Here is a 7,114-nt window from a genome sequence, read left to right on the forward strand (position 1 = left end):
CACAATCTCTCCTCATGAGGTCATAATAGGAGCCCTCATGGTTGGAAGGACTTCAAGGCTCTGGCTTAGGTGGGCTGTGAAGGTTGACACTAGGCTTTTAGAAATCAAAGCCTCTAGGATGATTTACTGTCCTTAGGTCTCTGGTTTGAATGTTTGCTGAACCTCCTGCTTTAAAACCATCATGTCTACCCTGTGTGTCACCTTTCCTTAGATTCTGACTGATTAGCCTCAAGCTGATGCTGCAGTTTGACTTTTAAGACAAAGCTGTGTTTCAAACTGAGACATCAGGGGAGACACTGATCTCATATTTCCTCAGAAAGGCTCTAGGTTCTCATCAAACACCTGAGACAGGGCTGCAGGAATAGGCAGAGCACTTCCCTCCCAAGGTGTGGACTTGAGTTTGAATCCTCAGAACCCACATCAAAGATGGATGCAGCAGCAAAGTCTGTAAGCCCAGCATCCCTGGGTGGTGGGGGTTGGGAGTAGGAAACGGGGTGTGCAGGTGTGGGCACCTGTCCAGAGGATGGCCTCTGACAGGACATAAGTGTAGGAGTATACATGTACACCTGACACATGATGGGGTAAGACGCACATGTAAACACCCTTTCCCCCTCGGCGTGATCCATGGAAAACCAAGTCCATACTGAGTGTAGGGCTCACATTAGACACTGAGGTCCGAAGGTGGACCAGGCATGTGTGAGGACCAGGTGCTCTGTGCTCCCTGGGACCAGGCGCTCTGTGCTGTCTGGGACCCAATGGATTTTTCAATATTCTTTTCCACTTTTCAAACAATGAGTTGTCATTGTTTTCTAAGAAAGTGTGATGGGACACATAGAACCATTTTAGACAAGAATAGCTGGTCCTTTGTGGATCCAGGCTCTAAACCCAGGTCTTACAGTGCCAGGGGACTGACTGCAAGCAGTTCAAAATATCGTTAGTAATAATTTAATGTTTTCAATGATGAGGAGCAGGACTACAGCCCAGCAGGTCAGGATAAGTACCCCAGCACAAGGAAGTCTCATGGACACCTTCCTGCTGCTACTTTTAAGCTGCAACAGTCCCCTTGTCAGCCACGCCCAGCCTCAGATGGCATCTCTCTCTGCAAATCCCTTCTGAATCCCTTGGCCAAAGCCAACTACTGCTTACAAAGCAGGCCATCCGCTGCCCCTGCCAGGCACACCAAGCCTATAGTGTCATGGTCACTGGAAAGGTCAGGGTAAAAGAGGGAATGGAGAATTGTTCCTCCCAGTCCTTGATGACTGAGTCTGGAATCGCTGTAACCCTGACACTTGGCAAGGTCCATGGAGACCCTGCCCGCCTTGGGGCTGGGTTTTATCTGATCACTCGCAGCACGTGGTTTCCTTCTTCCTCTAATGGCGGCCTTTGTGCTAATCCTCTCTGAATTTAGCCTTTCTCCTCAAATTTCTTTTATACTTAAAGGTATTCTATCTCGTTAATCCATTGATTACAGTCAGTCAATGGGAGAGGGGAAAGGCTTCCGCCCTGGGGAGGATGAGGAGGCGGGATCGGGAATGCGCTGGGAAAGAGATGCCACCAGTTCAGCTGTGTATTCAAGGCCACAGTGAGGCGACTTGTGTTGTACAAGCACTATGGGGACACTGTTGTTCTTGTGAAGGGAGGAGCAAAGCCCAATGTTCCAGGAGCCACTAAGCTAGGTTGGTAAAGGAGGCTGTTGGTAGGCACAGAGCATGCGCATGAACAGCCAGTGAACTATAACCCCAGTATTTAGCCACGCCCTCCAGTCGTTATCACTGGGATTTTCAGAATGGAGGAGGTTGTGGTCGCTTCAGCATCAAGTGCTGGTGAGTGTGAAGGGAGCCCAGGGAGTTTGAAACCGTCCCTCTGAGCTCTCAGGGATATGGGGAACCGAGGAGACCTGGGGTTGTCTTGGTGGCACAGTTGTGAGTCTGATCTTGAGCTCCCTTGGGATGGATACCAAGTCCGGCTGCCTTGTTTTCAGGATATTAGGGGAGTTGGACCTGTTTTCTCCCAACGCGCCTTAGGTTCCTTCCTCCAACTCCCACTTGGTGCGTCTCTGACCTCACAGCTGCTGCTTCTGCAATCAGGGTGTCCTGACCTGTCACCTCCCTCAGCTCTGCTGAACATCTGCAGAGTGAGCACTTTTAGTACAGATGTGAACAACAGTAATGACATAATCCTCGACGTTGCCCTCTTAGTGCACACATAAGAACACATAGATCAACAAAGTGAACAAAAATATAAATACCATGAGTGGTAATGGCTGCCAAGCAGAGATTCTGAACCTTACATGATCTAAAATCAGATCCATGCAAAAGTTGGAGAGGACAAGTGTGCACTGCAGGGACAGGAAGCTCCTGTTGAACACAGCCGACTGAGGGCTTAGAAGACAGAGGTTTCAGTGAAAGTGGTCTGTGACCAGCCAGGGCTCAGTGCTGTACTGGAAACAACTTAGAGGTGGAGGGCATGGGAGCTCAGGCCACACAGGCTAATGGTCAGCTGCTAAAGGCTTCTGTCTACCAGTTATGAAGACACTACAGAAGTGATCTTAACCAGAAAAGGTGATCTGATGTGCCTCTTAACAGTGAGTTTGCAGCAGGTAGAGCTTCTTGTCCAGAGAGATCAGATGACTGCAGGAGCAGCCGCATTAAAGACAAGGCTTGGCTTCCTGACACAACAGAAGGAGAGCTGTGGGCATGCTCTGGAGAAAACTGGTGAGAGCCACAGGCAACGTTTAGGATCTTTGCAGTTTGTATAAGTGTACTTTGAAGGAAGAAGCATTATTTTTGGCAACAAGTTCTAAGTTCCATGAGGACAGAATAGCTCTGCCTGCTTCAAGGCTCACCTTAGCTATACAGAAGCTTCACCCTATGACTGTGCCTTAGCACACAACTCAGGAACAATTTATCTCACCTTGAGAGACAAATCTTAGTACTTCTCACCTAGCTCCATCACCACTAGACAGAGGTGGCCTTACAGCAGTGAGCTGCAGACTCAAGGCAAACTAAGAATTCACGCTGTAATCTGGGCTGCCCCCAGAACTGAGCATAGGTTTCTGTGTGGTTGAGACTGGAAGGCTGGGGACCAGAGAGAACTATTTAAAAAACAAACTGGCTGAAGTGACTGGTTTACATAGATAAGCGCAGATTGGAGAGCACAGACATGTAAAAGCATTTAAACTGTGTTTGGAAACATCATGCAGAATTCTCGGTATAGAATGAGATACTGATAACAGACAAGGCTCCTCTGTGCTGTGTGTATCTGGAGCCATGAATCCCTCCCTGCACACTCCTTCGATGGTGGGAGCACTGGGTGGTCTGTTCTGACATTGTTAATGCTATGGGGTTAAAATCCCCCGCCACTCCCGAGTCGTCCTGCCACCTTCCCTCCTGGATCTCTGAGCTCAAGCATCCACATCAGCATTTGTCTGTTGCTGGATGAAACTCTCAAGGAGCATCTACACAGGTTCCTGTCAGCAAGCACCTCTTGGCAGCATCAACAATGTCTGTATTTGGTGGCTGCAGAAATGATGGAGCACCAAGTGGGGCAGTCCCTGGGTTGACCTTCCTTCAGTCTCTGCTCCATATTTGTCCCTGTCTTTTCTCTGGACAGGAATATTTCTGGGTTTAAAACTCGAGTTGGGTGGGTGGCCACATCCCTCCACGAGGGGCCATGCCTGTCTATTGGATGTGGCCTCTATGGGTTCTATCTCCCCTTTGCTGCACGTTTCTCCTAAAACCATCCCTACTGAGTCCTGGGAGCCTTTTATTTCCCTGCCATCTGGAATCTGGCAGTGGTTATACACGGTTCCTCATCCCCCACTGCTACATATTTTTATTCAATTTTCTACTCCTCTGTCCTTCTTTCCTGTCCCCTGCAGTACCTGTTATTGCCCCCTTATAAAATACCCCTCCTTTTTTTGCTACAAAGTCTCCCCCTCCCTCAGTCTCCTCCAACCATCCTGTTCTCCCCTCACTTAAGTCCTGAAGCATCCACACCCTGGTCTTCCTTCCTCCTAAGCTCCATATGGTCTGGGGTTGTATTTTGGGTATTGTGAGCTTTTGGGCTAATGTCTGTTTATCAGTGAGTACATACCATGTCTGATCTTTTGTGTCTGAGTTACCTCAGTTAGGATGATATTTTCTAGTTCCATCCATTTGCCTGTGGATTTCATGAAGCCATTGTTTTTAATAGATTACTCCAAGGAGTAAATGTACCTCATTTTGTGTATCCATTCTTCTGTTGGGGGACATCTGGGTTGTTTCCAGCTTCTGGCTATTATAAATATTAGTGGAACATGTGTCCTTGTTATAAGTTGGAGTATATTTTGGGTATAGACCTAGAAGTGCTATAGCTGTGTGTTCATGTAGATCTATCTGTCATTTTTGGAGGAACCACCAGATTGATTTTGACCAGCTTGCAGTGCCAGCAATGGAGACATAATCGGCCTTCCCCAAGTTCTAGCCAGCAGCTGCTGTCACCTGGGATTTTGATCTTCCAGATTTTTGGTTTTTTGCTTTTTTTTTTTTATTTGATATAATTTATTTACATTTCAAATGATTTCCCCTTTTCTAGCCCCCCACTCCCCGAAAGTCCCATAAGCCCCCTTCTCTTTCCCTGTCCTCCCACCCACCCCTTCCCACTTCCCCGTTCTGGTTTTGCCGAATACTGTTTCACTGAGTCTTTCCAGAACCAGGGGCCACTCCTCCTTTTTTCTAGTACCTCATTTGATGTGTGGATTATGTTTTGGGTATTCCAGTTTTGTAGGTTAACATCCACTTATTAGTGAGTGCATACCAAGATTCACCTTTTGAGTCTGGGTTACCTCACTTAGTATGATGTTCTCTAGCTCCATCCATTTGCCTAAGAATTTCATGAATTCATTGTTTCTAATGGCTGAATAGTACTCCATTGTGTAGATACACCACAGTTTTTGCATCCACTCTTCTGTTGAGGGATACCTGGATTCTTTCCAACATCTGGCAATTATAAATACGGGTGCTATGAACATAGTAGAGCATGTATCCTTATTACATGGTGGGGAATCCTCTGGGTATATGGCCAGGAGTGGTATAGCAGGATCTTCTGGAAGTGAGGTGCCCAGTTTTCGGAGGAACCGCCAGACTGATTTCCAGACTGGTTGTACCAATTTGCAACCCCACCAGCAGTGGAGGAGTGTTCCTCTTTCTCCACACCCTCTCCAACACCTGCTGTCTCCTGAATTTTTAATCTTAGCCATTCTGACTGGTGTAAGATGAAATCTTAGGGTTGTTTTGATTTGCATTTCCCTAATGACTAATGAAGTTGAGCATTTTTTAAGATGCTTCTCCGCCATCCGAAGTTCTTCAGGTGAGAATTCTTTGTTTAACTCTGTACCCCATTTTTTAATAGGGTTGTTCGGTTTTCTGGAGTCTAACTTCTTGAGTTCTTTATATATATTGGATATTAGCCCTCTATCTGATGTAGGATTGGTGAAGATCTTTTCCCAATTTCTTGGTTGCCGATTTGTCCTCTTGATGGTGTCCTTTGCCTTATAGAAACTTTGTAATTTTATGAGGTCCCATTTGTCAATTCTTGCTCTTAGAGCATACGATATTGGTATTCTGTTCAGAAACGTTCTCCCTGTACCGATGTCCTCAAGGGTCTTCCCCAGTTTCTTTTCTATTAGCTTCAGAGTGTCTGGCTTTATGTGGAGGTCCTTGATCCATTTGGATTTGAGCTTAGTACAAGGAGACAAGGATGGATCAATTCGCATTCTTCTGCATGCTGACCTCCAGTTGAACCAGCACCATTTGTTGAAAAGGCTATCTTTTTTCCATTGGATGTTTTCAGCCTCTTTGTTGAGGATCAAGTGGCCATAGGTGTGTGGGTTCATTTCTGGATCTTCAATTCTGTTCCATTGATCCTCCTGCCTGTCACTGTACCAATACCATGCAGTTTTTAACACTATTGCTCTGTAGTATTGCTTGAGGTCAGGGATACTGATTCCCCCAGATTTTCTTTTGTTGCTGAGAATAGTTTTAGCTATCCTGGGTTTTTTGTTGTTCCAGATGAATTTGATAATTGCTCTTTCTAACTCTGTGAAGAATTGATTTGGGATTTTGATGGGTATTGCATTGAATCTGTATATTGCTTTTGGCTTTTTTGCCTTTTTTTGTTCTTGTATTTTTTAAAGCATGTTCTTTTATTGAAAAAGGACTTAAAAACATTTTATGATAAAATTGAACATTCACATGGAGTATATTTCTGATAAAATAGTAGAGACATAGAAAAAGACATTAAAATTGACAATTTTCATGGAAAGTAAAGTGATAGACATAAAAACATTGCTAATTTGAATGATAAAGGAAGTATGAACATTTTATGATAGAATTGAAGATTTACGTGGAAAATATTTCTGATAAAATTGTAGACAAATGTAGAAAAACGTTAAAATTGAAGATTATCATGGAAAATTTTTTATAAATATAATAATCGTTGGCATAAAAGTATTACTAAGTTGATTGAAACTGGAATTATAAACACTTTCTGGTAAAGTTCTAAATGGTGTCATGTGGAATCTCAGGGCTGATTTGATTTGCATTTCCCTGATGACTAAGTATGGTGAACAGTTCTTTAAGTGCTTCTCAGCCATTCAGTATTCCTCAGTTGTGAATTCCTTGGTTAGCACTCTATCTCGGTTTTAATATGGTTATTTGGTTCTCTGTAGCCTAACTTTTTGAGTACTCTTTATATTTTTGTTATTAGCCTCTAATGGATATATGGTTGGTAATGATCTTTTCCCAATCTGTGGGTTGCAATTTTGTCCTTTATAGTGCCCTTTGCCTTATAGAAGCTTTTCAATTTCATGAGGTCCCATTTTTTTTAAAGATTTATTTATTTATTATATGTAAGTACACTGTAGGTGTCTTCAGATACCAGAAGAGGGTGTCAGATCTCTTTACAGATGGTTGTGAGCCACCATGTGGTTGCTGGGATTTGAACTCATGACCTTCGGAAGAGCAGTCAGTGCTCTTACCCACTGAGCCATCTCTCCAGCCCTATGAGGTCCCATTTGTTAATTGTTCATCTAGAGCATAAGCCATTATTTTTTGTAGAAGAAAATTTCCCCTGT

This window comes from Apodemus sylvaticus, chromosome 23 (genome assembly GCF_947179515.1).
Source record: "Apodemus sylvaticus chromosome 23, mApoSyl1.1, whole genome shotgun sequence".
NCBI classification, from domain to species: domain Eukaryota; kingdom Metazoa; phylum Chordata; class Mammalia; order Rodentia; family Muridae; genus Apodemus; species Apodemus sylvaticus.